Source organism: Sapajus apella, unplaced genomic scaffold (assembly GCF_009761245.1).
Source record: "Sapajus apella isolate SASKATOON/1434 unplaced genomic scaffold, GSC_monkey_1.0 scaffold44, whole genome shotgun sequence".
In the NCBI taxonomy this organism is placed as follows: Eukaryota; Metazoa; Chordata; class Mammalia; order Primates; family Cebidae; genus Sapajus; species Sapajus apella.
In genome coordinates this window covers 3,443,594-3,456,990 of record NW_022436984.1, presented here as the reverse complement: position 1 = coordinate 3,456,990, position 13,397 = coordinate 3,443,594, and the positions used below count along the sequence as shown (strand labels likewise).

The 13,397-nt window shown below is 44.5% G+C and overlaps 1 protein-coding gene across 1 annotated transcript in view; it reads left to right on the top strand.

Moving 5' to 3' along the window:
• Positions 1–13,397, top strand: part of ALK (ALK receptor tyrosine kinase) — a 756,557-nt gene that overhangs the window by 170,061 nt on the left and 573,099 nt on the right. The window lies entirely within an intron of this gene.

The following is a 13,397-nucleotide window of genomic DNA, read 5'->3' as shown; positions in this document are numbered from 1 at the left end:
ACACACACACACACACACACACACACACACACACACACACACACACACTACACATACAATAATAACAACAAAAACAGGATGCTTCCACAATATTTAGGATATACTTACATGAAAAAGTGATTTGCTCTTTATCTGAAATTCAAATAAAAGTAGACATCTTGTGTTTTACTTGGCAATCTTACTCACAGGACACGAAAGAGGAGTAGAGCAAGAGTGTGAGCTCTGGACCAGACCGCCTGGGTTCAGATCTCAGCTCTGCCACTTACATCACTTGGGTGAGTGGTTAACCTTTCCATGCCTCAGCTTTGTCAACTGCAAAATGGGGGTGATGGTGTCTTCTAGGGCACCAGGAACAGTGTGTGGCATCTAGTAAGAGACCAGGAATTCCAGCTGTTACTACACCAGCTGCGCCAGGATACCCCTCTGGCTTCCCCTCCCATTGCTCCCCACTTTCCACATGTCACTGTGGCTGACGTGATATTCTGGCCATTCCTGGACCCTGCCTTAAAGGCTTTGTTACCATGGCACCCTCTGTCTGGAGCATGTTTCTTCTTACTCTCCTACAGAGCTCACTGCCTCAATGCTCAAAGGATGCTGCTTAACTGTACCTCCTGGAAAGGCCTTTCCTGATTTCTCTCTAGCCCTCTTTCTGCTTTTCTCCATCATCACAGCATTTACCTCTCCCTGTTGGGTATCTGTGCTATTTGCTCATGGTCTGCTCTCCCACTGCAGTACCAGTTTCCTGGACTGAGACTCTTACTGATCTTGTTCTCTGTAATGTTCCTAATCCCTAGCACAGTGACTGGCACATATTTGAAGAATAAGTGGGCCACGCATGGTGGCTCATGCCTTTAATCCCAGCACTTTGAGAGGCTGAGGCGAGTGGATCACTTGAGGCCAAGAGTTCGAGACCAGCCTGGCCAACATGGTGAAACCCTGTCTCTACTAAAAATACAAAAATTGGCCAGTTGTGGTGGTGCGCACCTGTAATCCCAGCTACTGGGGAGGCTTAGGCAGGAGAATCACTTGAACCCAGGAGGCAGAGGTTGCAGTGAACCGAGATTATGCCACTGCATGCCAGCCTGGGTGACAGAGTAAGTGAGGCTCTGTCTCAAAAAGAAAAAAAAAAAGAATAAATGATCTACTGTACTTTGCTAAGGGGCTTGCTTCAGAGTCAGGGAAATAGTTATAAAGACATCAGTACAGTGTACAGAGGATTGACTACATGCTGGACAGGATAGTGAATAAACAGATAGGGTTCTTGCCCCCTTATGAGTTTATAAACCAGCTGGGAAGGCAGATATAACACAGATACTTAGGACTGACAAAGTACAAAATCTCAAAAGAGTTGTCAGAAGTCCTGGGGATCTTGAGAGCATTTAAAAGGTCTGGAAGGTCCTCCCGGAAAGTGGACTTTTGAGCTGAGCCATGAAGCAAGACCAATTTAGCCAAGTGAAAAGGGGGAAGAAGAGAAGTGTAGTCCAAGGGAGCCGCATGTGCAAAGGCTGGAGGTGGGGCCGCCCCAGGATGCTGGAGCATGAAGGAGTGCAGGAAGCCCAAGGAGGAGGGCTCCTTGCCGCCGTCTGTAGAAACCTATTAGTCCCGCTCAGTGCTCGGGCTTTTTGTGTTCTGGCTTGATGCTTAGATCAGCACAACTGAGGGGCATCTGGGCCAGCTGCAGCCTCCTTGCATGCACTTATCAAAACTTGGGTTTATTATTCTTTTCAATTCATTTAAGCACTGGCAGAAAGGGATGAGCTGACAGGTCTGAAGACGGATGGATGGATGGGCGCTGCGGCACAGATGCTTGAGGTGCTGTGAACCTTTTTTTTTAAATTCCATTCCCTGTTTGGTGGTGACAGCCCAGTAGGAACAGCACAGCCTTGAGTCAGCCCTGGGTGTCCTTCCATTGGCAAGCCCTGTGATCCCCATCTTCCCACTAACAAAACGGGGAGATGAGAACTAATATGTGCCTTGTAAAGTAAACAAGAGAATTGAACGAGAAGAGACATAATGTGCTCAGCTTGTTGCCTGGCACATGCAGGGGACCCAGGAATGGTGAGCCTGTCTCCCATTCCTCCTCCTTCAAACCCGTCTTTCTTCTACTAGGCAGAATCCATTCAGAGAAGAAAGACTCGAGGCTAGCATTTTCCATCCTGGGCCCTTTGAAATCCCGGTTACTTGAGATAGTCTACAGAAAGAGGTGCTGTGGTAAAATAGGTCCGTAGAGAATTCTTCCCTCAAAACCTTAAGGTTCCTTCTCAAAGCACCAACCAGGAGATTTTCCTCAACCCAGAGCCAAGGATGCATGGCTGTTTGACACTCTGGAGCTTCCTGGGAAAGTCATTTTGTGATGCAGCAGAGGTCCTCACAGAGGGCACTCACCTGCAGGACTCCAAGTCCATGAGTCCCTGTGAGTGCAGGGTTGAGGTGTTTCTGACTAAAGAGGGCTGGTCCCCTGGCTGCAGTGCTGGTCGCCCCCTTCTGCATAAAATCATTTCACTGCAGAAAACCCAGACAGTTCCTCACTGACCCCCACTCCCAGAGTTGGTGCTCTTAGAGAAGCTGCTATTGGTAAAACTTTATAAACATTCCTTCACAGGCAGCCAGCTCAGAATCATGGTGCCTCCTGCAGCTCTGGGGCAGGGGTCTTCTAGAAGAGGTTCCCATTTGCACATCCTTGCTAGCACCCGGCATCTCCTAAGACAGAGAGACTTTTTTGTACTGAACACTTCTATACTACTGTTTGTCAAATGGATTTAGAAGCTGTTGTAGGTAGGAAAATAGAAACTCATTTAGAATTTTTTTTCTGATAAATAATAATATTAGTGATCAGTAAGGTGTAAATATCAATGTGTTTGCCTAAAAAAAAGGTCTTCATTCCCAGAGAAGTTTTGAGCACTACTTTATTATTATTATTAATTTATTTATTTTTATACAGTGTCTTGCTCTGTTGCCCAGGCTGGAGTGTGGTGGTGTGATCATGGCTCACTGCAGCCTCAAGCTCCCAAGCTTCCGCTTCAGCCTCCTGAGTAGCTGGGACCACAGACATGCACCACCACATCTGATTAATTTTTTAATTTCTTGTAGAGGTGGGGTCCCCTATGTTGGAACACTGCTTTAGACTATTTGGTATTCCTTATCACAGATGAAGAGACTGAGTCAGGGAGTGGCTGGTGTCATGCTTAAAGTCAGTGAGGGCAAGCAGGGGCTATGGTATGCTAGTTCATGAAGTGTATGATGGGGTCACACTTCAAACTGCCCTGTCCTCCTTCAAAGCTCCTTCTGCAGGGAGATGCAGGCAGGGAGAAAGGCTGCTATATTCTGCATCCTGCTGAGCTTGCTGTGGCCACCCTTGGATGGCCTGGATTTGAGGACCTGGCTTTCTTATCTGATAAACCCAGTCACTCCTGCGTTTTGGCTGGCAAAGGTGCATGTTCCAGAGAATGATCATGAATGAGTGCTGCTGCGTTAGGAGTTAGAAAACCTGGATTCTAACCCGGTTTAACCATCTATTATCCCTGTGGCTTGGGGCCAGCCAATTCCTCTCTTTTTGTTGTTTTAATTTTTTTTTTTTCAACATCCACATCTGTATAATGCAAGCTCAGTGGGAGAGGGAGTAAATCTTCTTTGCCTTTCTCACAAACATGCTGTGAAATAACAGTAAAACATTTAAAAAACATTCAAAGTGATCCAGCCAGACTCAGGGTGCCGACCGTATTTGGGTACTAATGCCAAAGCAAACATTTCCATTTCTTTTGGTGCGTTTAGCATCAGTTTCGTGCCCTAAAATTGTCAAAAACTGACCAGAAAAAGTTTCCTGGAGTCTGTCAAGGGCATTCAGTTATGGTTCAGTCGAGTTTAAACCTTGGGAAGTTACAGGATGAGATTGGAAATTGCCCCGGGTAATGGAGAGCCAAATTGGGCCTTAGAGCAGGTAGCAGGGTGACTTATTTTTTAATGTTTCCAACATGAAAGAACACAATTGATTTTTTTCCTCCTTAATCCCTCCAACTCCCTAGCTTTTATTGTTTCTAAAATAAGATAAACCAAGCAGGTGTTATTTCAGCTCTGTAAACAATCTTTATTTTTCTGGCCGATAGGAATAGAAATTGAGACGGAGACCAGGCTTAAGAGAGGGGGAAGCCAGGCAATCAAGGAAATCATTGATCTTAGCCAGCTCCTACCACTTCTGCAAAAGCTCGCAGTGGTCATACTCCCCCCGTAACTTACCCTTGGGTCTTTGTCAATACTTCACGAAAGTGCAGAGCCTCTGGTGGAGAAATCTTCAAGCACTGTGGTTCCTTGCACGGATCAAATCACACTTGTTATTTTCTAAGATTAGTGGCAGCTCCTAAAATGACTTTACTTTCTTGATCCAGGCAAATAATTGTCCAGTGATTTTATTTGAATGCTTCAGTGCTGGGAACATTGGAGGGGTTTCTATTTTACTGCACGTTCTGAAGTTCCCAACCTATTTTCTCCCCCTTCTGTGCGTTTCTGCCATGAGCAAACCTGTGTTAGATTCAAAGGCCTTTTCTGAGTTTGTAGACAATTAGCAGGGTGGAGACCAGGAAGACATGAGCTGAATGGGACTAGCGAAGAAGATAGACCTGTGACCCTGGGCTGGGTCTGAGTATGAAGACTGGGTTGCTTTGCTGCTGCTGGCGTGGAGGCATTGATCCAGCAAACCCCTGGCTCTCGTACCAGTTCCAAGTCTTGGGTGTCTGAGTCTTGGGTGAGTCCTTTTGCTCCTTGAAAAGCAGTTTTGGCAGAGCTGGCTCAGATGACAAAACTGTTTCTCCTTCTTCCTGCCTTCAGGGCTATTCTGCAGTGTCAGCGCAGTATGTAAGGGCAAAAGTAAGAAGGTACAGAAGTTCCTCGAGCTGCCATGAGGTTATATCCTGATGAACCCATCTTAAGTTGAAAATAGCAGAAGTCAAAATGTATTGAATACACGTAAGCTACCGAACCTCATAGCCTAGGCTTGCCTCCCTTGAATGTGCTCAGAACATTTACACCAGCTTACGGTTAGGCAAACTCATCTGACACAATGCCTATTTTATAATAATAAAGATAAACAATTTATGACAAAAAAGGCCAACATTTTAAATTTGGTGTCTGAATGCAGGTAGCTTTTGCGTCATGATAAAGTCAAAAAATCGTTAAGTTATACCATTGTAGGTTCAGAATGTCTTTGTAGAGTACAGGTAAGGTCTCTGATGAAGGACAGGCCCACATTAGATGATGTTACCTTTGTGCTACTGTCTTAGCTTTCTGAGTCTCCGTTTTCTTACCTCTAAAATGGGGGTAATACCTCTACCACTCGAGTCTCAAAAATGTTAGCTACAGTTATCGCCGTTGTTATTTTATAGTTATCTTTAACCAGTATCTCCAGTATTTCTGTATATTTTCATCACCAATAATTAGTACTTGTTGGCTGAACAAGAGAAAAGAATATTTGAGCTGGGAACTGTCTCTAAAAATCTAGACCATGAAGACACAGTGGACACTTGCTCTGCTTCTACTTTGCCTGGTAACATGTCACCTCATGGAAGGTGATCACTGCCTCAGAACTGTCCCTCAGTTTCAGTAAAATGATGCTTCATACAAGCAGGAGCCTGAGAATTGGGATCCTAGGCTGCCTCAGAAACCAGTTTTCTGGTGATACTCATTAACTCAGAGCAGCAGAAGGCAAGACGAGCAGAAAGTGCAATTATTACTTGGGATTACAGGAAGAAGCTGAGATGCTCACACTCAATAAACATGCAACTTGGGGCCTTTCCCATCCCGGAGACCATGGGGCAGGCAGAACCCAAATCAAACTAGTCATGGACCACATAACATTTCAGGCAGTGAAGGACCACACATACGCCAGTGGTCTCAGAAGCTTATAAGGAAGCTGAAAAATTCCTGTCGCATGCAGAAGTTATAGCTGTCATAACATCCAGCACAAATTAATTTTTAAAAATAAATTTAGTGTAGCTTCAGTGTACAGTGTTTCTAAAGTCTACAGGAGGGTACGGTAATGTCCTAGGCCTTCACCCTCACTCACCACTCCTTACTGACTCACCCAAAGCAACTTTCAGTCCTGGCAAGTTTCATTCATGATAAATGCCCTATACAGGTATACCGTTTGTTACATTTTATATTTACTGTAACATTTCTTTCTTTTCTTTTTCCTTCCTTTTTTCCCTTCCCTTCCTTTCTTTTTTTTTTTGAGACAGAGTCTTGCTTTGTCTCCCAGGCTGGAGTGCAAGTGCAGGGGCATGATCTCAGCTCACTGCAACCTCCGCCTCCCGGGTTCAAGTGATTCTCCTGCCTCAGCCTCTCTAGTAGCTGGGACCTCAGGAACATGCCACCATGCCCTGCTAATTTTTGTATTTTTAGTAGAGACGGGGTTTCACCATGCTGGCTAGGCTGGTCTCAAACTCCTAACCTTGTGATATGCCCGCCTTGGCCTCCCAAAGTGCTGGGATTACAGATGTGAGCCACCATGCCTGGCCTCCTCTCTCTTTCTCTTTCTCTCTCTTTCTCTCTCTGTCTCTCTCTCTCTCTCTCTCTCTGCTTTGCTTTGCTTTACTTTCAAGAAAGGTTCCTGTCACCCAGGCTAGAGTTCAGTGGCACCAGCATAGTTCACGGTAACCTGGAACTCCTGAGCTCAAGCAATCCTCCCACTTCAGCCTCCCAAGTAGCTGGGACTACAGACATGTGCCACCACACCCAGATAATTTTTAAATTTGTTGTAGAAATGGGGTCTCACTATGTTGCCTAGGCTGGTCTCAAACTCCTGGGCTCAAGCAATCCTCCTACCTTGGCCTCCCAAAGTCCTGAAATTATAGGCATGAGCCACTGTGCCCAGCTCAGTACCTTTTCTATATTTATATATGTTTAGGTCACAAATACCATTGTTTTACGGTTGCCTACAGTATTCAGTACAGTAACATGCTGTACAGGTTTATGGCCTGGGAGCAATAGCCTATACCATATAGTCTAGGTGTGTAGTAAGCTACCATCTAGGTTTGTATGAATGCACTCTGTGATGTTCACAGTGATGAAATCATCTAATGATGCATTTCTCAGAACAAATCCCCATCGTTAAGCAATGCATAACTGTACTTCTCAAGTCCCATGTAATCACGCCCTCGGCTGATGTGCTGTCTGTCTGGGGCAGCTGTTGTCTGGCTGTTGCTTCTTTCCTGAAATGCTTCTCCAGGCTGTTCCTTCCTGGCAGGGAGCCTTCATTGGCCTTCCTGGCTAATGCTGCCCTTGAGATATTGACATGAACCTGCTTTCAAGGGTCTGGAGTGTTTTAGGGGAGGAGCACCACACTTCTGATTACCATAGATCCAAATAGAATGTGATCCTATTCCGTGAAACAAGAGGACTCAACTCATTTCTCCTCTCTCTGTCTTGATGAATTTGGGCAGGATCTCAATGAACGCATGTCACCCTAGTTTCCATATATTATAGATAAGCTGTTCTGCTAAACTGAAGCTGCCTTATGTGGACTAATAAATGGCTGGGCTCACTGGGTTGGAGATACTGCCGGCTGTGGGGAAGCCATGACCTCCTTTGCTTTGGGGACTGAGAAGGATGGGCCCACTTCCCTATGGAGCAGCTTCCTTCCTGCTCAGCAACTGTTAGGCCTTTCCTTGGGTTTCGGCCTGAGGACTTCCCTGTCTGAGATCCCTGGGTCTGGTTGGTCAGCAGTCCCACATCTCTTTCTGGGGCCCTAAGAATATTGGTTTAAAACTATTATCTATTCAGGATTAAGGAGCCTTTTCTTTGGAGTATTTGTTCTCTCAGTGGGTGCTTAGCACCTGAAGTGCTGTTTGTAAAAGTCGTGGGTTGGGGTCCCCAAGCATTTCATAATGAGTGTGGTTTGAAAAGCTCCTCTGGTGATTTTTAAAAGATTATCTTTCATCTGGACCAGAGGTTCTCAAAGCATGGCCTCCAAACCACCAATATCAGTATTACCTGGAAACTGGTTAGCAATGCAAATTCCTGGATCCCACCCAAGAACTACTGAATCAGAAACCCTGGGGATTTGGGGCAGCTTTTTGAGCTTTAACAAACCCTCCAGGCGATTTTGAAGTGCCTTGGAGTTTGACAGTCACTGTCCTAAGTGGTCAGGGGGCGTGGATGTCAGGTGAGTATTTCTCTTCTGTAAGAGGCCAGAGGACACGCCTTGAATATGATCATTCAAGAGACATGTTAGTATCTCTTACTTTGGGAGGCCAAGGCAGGTGGATCCCTTGAGGTCAGGAGTTAAAGACCAGCATGGCCAACGTAGCAAAACCCATCTCTACTAAAAACACAAAAATTAGCTGAGCGTGGTGGCTCACGACTGTAATCCTAGCTACTTGGGAGGCTGAGGCATGAGAATCACTTGAACCCAGGAGGTGGAGGTTGCAGTGAACCAAGATTGTACCACTGCACTCCAGCCTGGGTGACAGAGTGAGACTGTGACTCAAAAAAAAGGAAAATAGAAAATGATATATTAGTATCTCTTAAAGTACCATCAAAGAGACCTCTGCTGAATCACTGAAGGGTACCTATTAAATATGTATATACTGTGGTCCAATTTCAGTTTTTCTGAATAAAAACCTTTGAGGTTGGTGACCTGGGATTGTGCCTATTCAATATGCTTCTCAGGCCTTCTTTTGCCTAGTAAATTTTAGACATAACTTTGCTATTCAATGTACGGTGTTTGAACCAGCAGCACCTTCATCACCTGGGAGGTTGTTAGAAATGCAGAATTTTAGGCTCCACCCCAGACACTTAATCAGAACCTTCATTTCCAATATGATCACCAGGTGATTCATACACACATTAACATTTGAGAAGCATTGTCATGGGCCATATGCTTGGAGCACCTGCTATGTGTGGGCTGCTGATTCATAGTTTAGTCAACACATCCTTGAGTGGAAAGTGTCATTCTAGGGTAGACCAAGGGCTTTTAAAAAAATACCAGTGTCCCATGGGTCCTGACTCAGACATCCTGGAGCTTGTCCAGGATGTAATTAACAGGGTAACAGATGTCTTTACAAAGCACTGGAGGGCTGAGCCCCACCTAATGAGTGTCAGATTGAAGGCACCATGTGGATCTCTTGTTGTGGGTTTTGCAACCCCTTTAAGAAGGGAAGTTTTGACCACCCTTCCAAACTGCTTTTTTGTTTTCCCAGAGGAGACACGTAAGCAATCTCATCAGTTTAGATGATATCCACCACCTAGCTCAGAGAAGCAGATATTTAGGATTCACATGACTCATTCTTTGGTTGCTAGTTAATTTTATATAGCTTTCCAGAAAGGTCTGCCAACTGTCCTTTATACCTTAGTGTGAGTTGAGGGTAATTTATCTTTCGTTTGGACCTTGTCACTTTAGAAGGGAAAGCTTGATGGTGTGTGCTATGACAGGCTCTAGCCTTCCATCAAAGGAAGTTTAGGCAAAGCAGATGGAAAGGTGTTCTGGATTTGGTCGAGGGTAGGAGGGCTTTCTAGGAACCTAGAAGAAATTACTGATTTGTTTTACTGATCTCTTTTATGTTTCTGGGAGGAAAATGATTGGGCCAAATGGTCTCTGGAGTTCTTTCCATTACTGGAGATTCTTTGGAGTATTTGTTGGGCATTCACTTTCTGCTAGGTTCTGTGCTGGACATTGAGGGAATAAAAGTGTAAGCTGATGCCTCTACCTGTATCCCAGGACAGGGTGGGTTGGGAGACAGAGACATCAGCCCCTCTCTGAGGTCCAAGAGATACTCTCCTCCTGTCACTCCAAAACCGATGTATCCTGATGGTGACCCAATAGTAAAGGCAACTTCCAGTTTTATTGGTGTGAGTAAACTCATTCATTCATTCATTCAACAATTATTTTTTAATGTCTCCTACCTGTAGATAATTGTTTCTGAAACTTGTTTTTAGATTTGATTATGAAAATGACCTTTCTTAAGAGCACCTGTTTCAACGATAAGTTTGTAAAATTTCAGACTAGTTAGAACATATTGTCGTGAATAAAGCACTGATTAGAGGAGAAGAAATGGACTGTTTTCCTTCTAGTTTTCCATAGGAAAGTTTGAGAGAGGTCAAGCTGAAAATAATTGAGGAGGTTTCCATCAGTCAGCACTGTCCACTCATGAAATAGAGTTACCTCCCCCACTCAACACACACACACACTTGGAACTGGTGAAGGAAAGATCAGATGTCATTGCCAAGGGCATTGAGAAGGGACCTGGACTTTGTGGCTTCCTACAGTTCTTTCTAACCTTGAGATTCTGTGAGGAATACAGGACTGCAAGAGATTCAATTAGGGACTGTGGTTTCTTTCAGCATCACGTCCTCATGTCTTATTTCACTGTGTTTCCGCGCAAGTGTTACGAGTAGAAGGGCTTGCATTTGCCCTTCTAATGTTCTCTCCCAGGTGAAAATACACTGGGACTATGGCTCAAACACAGTGGACTGATAGAACACATGAAAGTTAGAATGTAACAGATGTCTCAAAGACAGCAACTAAGAAAAATTATAGGCACTTTCTCCCCGAAACTGGACTAAGGGCCTAGAGTTGTGGAGACTCTCATAAAGTATCAGGCTTCTCATTAACCTTTCTCCAAGTTACCTAAACCCTATTGCAACCCACAACTAAGGGATGCTGGAGGTGGCATGAGAGGCACATGCTACATTAAATCCTATGCCTAGGTAGAAAACTGAGAGCTTAGAATAATTTAGATCGAGTCACACTCTTATTTAAAGAGTTCAAGGAAGGCCAAACTTTGTTGCACCATTCCCTATTTGTATTCTGAAGATTCAAGAGGCTTACAAGTGCTGCTCCTATAATTTGGGTACCTGTTACCAACATGCATGGACCTAGTCCAAACACTACTTGATGTTGGTAATGTGTTGTCAGAGAGTCAAGTAAGCAATTCTCATTTTCCATAAAAATTAATTATTTAAAATTGATCTCTAGCTACCTTTTAATTTTTTTAAATCAAACCTTTAAGAAATCCCATAGTTGGCACTATTGCCCAATAACTGAGAAGGCAGACTGTGAAGCCAAACAGATCTCAGTGAGAACATTTAGTTTTGCTTCTTGCCAGTGGTGTTAGCTTAGGGCAAGTTACATATCTTCTCCAAACCTCAGTTTCCTCATCTGAAAAGTAGGAATAATTGTAATACCTGTGTTACAGGGCTGTTGTAAGGAATAGTGAGATAATAATCGTAAAGTGATGGAAGAGTGCCTGATTCCTAGTTAAGTGCCTCATAAGATTGCTGTTATTATACCCAATTTTTCCATAGTGGGGCATGAGAGTGTGGACCTGTGGTCCTAGCATCCTGTGGTCAAAAGTGGAAGTTCTGCGGATCTCAAGGTTTTCACAGTCTGGGATCATTCCTTCATTCAGTCATTTGTCCATCCAACAAATATTTAGCACCTACTCTCTGCCAGACGTGATGGTAGCAGTCAGACAATAAGCAAGTGACTAAGCCCACAGGTTGGGATACGTGCCAGGAAGGAGGCGAACCATGAGCACTGATGGAACATGGTGGTATGGGGAACCTACTTTGATGGGGTATTCGGGGAAGGACTTTTTGGGCAGGTGGTATGTAAGCTGGGTTCAAAGGATGAAAAAGATCTTGTCAGGCAAAGAACCATTGATCCTTTCATTAACATATAAGGTAGACACAATTTTGCCAGGAGTACTCCAACCAAATTGAGAGCCTCAGCTTTCTTCTCATCTGTACAAGAAGTAGACCTTGCCAGGAACTGGGAGAGAAGGTTTTGCTCGTTTTATTGTGTGTGGTGGAGGGTTCAGTTATATCAAACTTCTCTAGAACCCAGCATTTTCAGGGGTGTTGTACCACCAGGGATATAGTTTCTGCCTACCTCAGTGGAAGTTGGCAAGAAGTTGCAGGAAGTTATCTTATGGAAAGAGAATGAGCCTTCAACACAGATCTGGGATACAATCTGCCTTTGCCGCTTCCTAATTGAGTGAGTTTAGGCAAATTAAATGATCTCTGAATCTCAGTTTCCTCTTTGGGAAAAGATGAGTGTTGCTGCTGCTGTTGTCAGGATTGAAACTGAAATGAAATAACCAAACAAAACATTCAATCTTGTGCCTAGTATATGATAGGCACAGAGTAAAGAACACTTTCCTGTGGGGCTATTTATTCAAAACAGTGAAAATCTATTCCTCACTTTCTAACCAATGTGATAGAAAAAGACATCTTTGGCATACGTGATGGCTTTAAAACAGGTCCACAAATTCTTTGACACCCCTTCCATCCAAACAGAGTCGAATCCCCTTCTCCTTGAAAATGGGCTTGCCTGGGTCACTCACACCTGATGAGCAGAATGCAGTGGAAGTGACGTTGGAAAAGTGAATACAGCTTCCATCTGCTCTCTCTCTCAGTAACCCCCCTTGTAAAACCATGTTGTAAAGAAGCCAAGCAGCCACATGAAAAGGCCACTTGCAGATCTTCCAGCTACAGTCCCAGGTGAGATCCCAGCCAAGAGTCAGCAGCAGCACAGGAGGTCAAGGCTGCCGTGAGCCATGATTGTAACACTGCACTCTGGCCTGGGTGACAGAGACTCTGTATATATAAATAAATAAATAATTCCCAGAAAAGTCAATAAAAAAAAAAGTCTGCATCACCTACCAGATATCTGACTAAATGAGACTTCAGATGATTCCAGCCCCCAGCCTTTGAATGACCCAACTGAGCCAGAGTGGACAAGAGACCAGCTGCTCAACCAGGCCCTTCCCCAAGCTGCCCAACCAAGCAATGCCCAAGCTAAAGATTTGGGAGCAAAATAAATGCTGTCTTTTTTTTTTTTTTTTTGACATGGAGTCTTGCCCTGTTGGCCAGCTGGACTTGGCCAGTTGGCTCACTGCCTCCCGAGTTCAAGCAATTCTTCTGCCTCAGCCTCCTAAGCAGCTGGGACTATAGGTGCATGCCACCACACCCAGCTAATTTTTTTGTATTTCTAGTAGAGACAGGGTTTCACCATAGTGGTCAGGCTGGTCTCGAACCTCATGATCCATCTGCCTTGGCCTCCTAAAGTGCTGGGATTACAGGCGAGTGCCACCGTGCTTGGCCTCCGTCATTGTTTTAAGCCCTAAGTATTGGAGTTGTTTGCTACACAGCAACAGATAACTAGAATAGCACATTTCTCTGTCTTGGTCCAGCCCACCCCCTGCCATAGCGTCTCTCCCAACACTGTGGACCCAGAGTCGCAGAGATATTAGGAAGGACACTGTACCATAGTGGGATCTTATTTCTTCCACAAACATCCTGCAAAGTCTTAAGTAAGTAGCTCCTCCCGTGTGGGCCTCAGTTCCCTCCTGTGTGTGATGAGTTTGAATTAAACAATCTCTAAGGCTAGTCCCAAGGTCATATAGGTA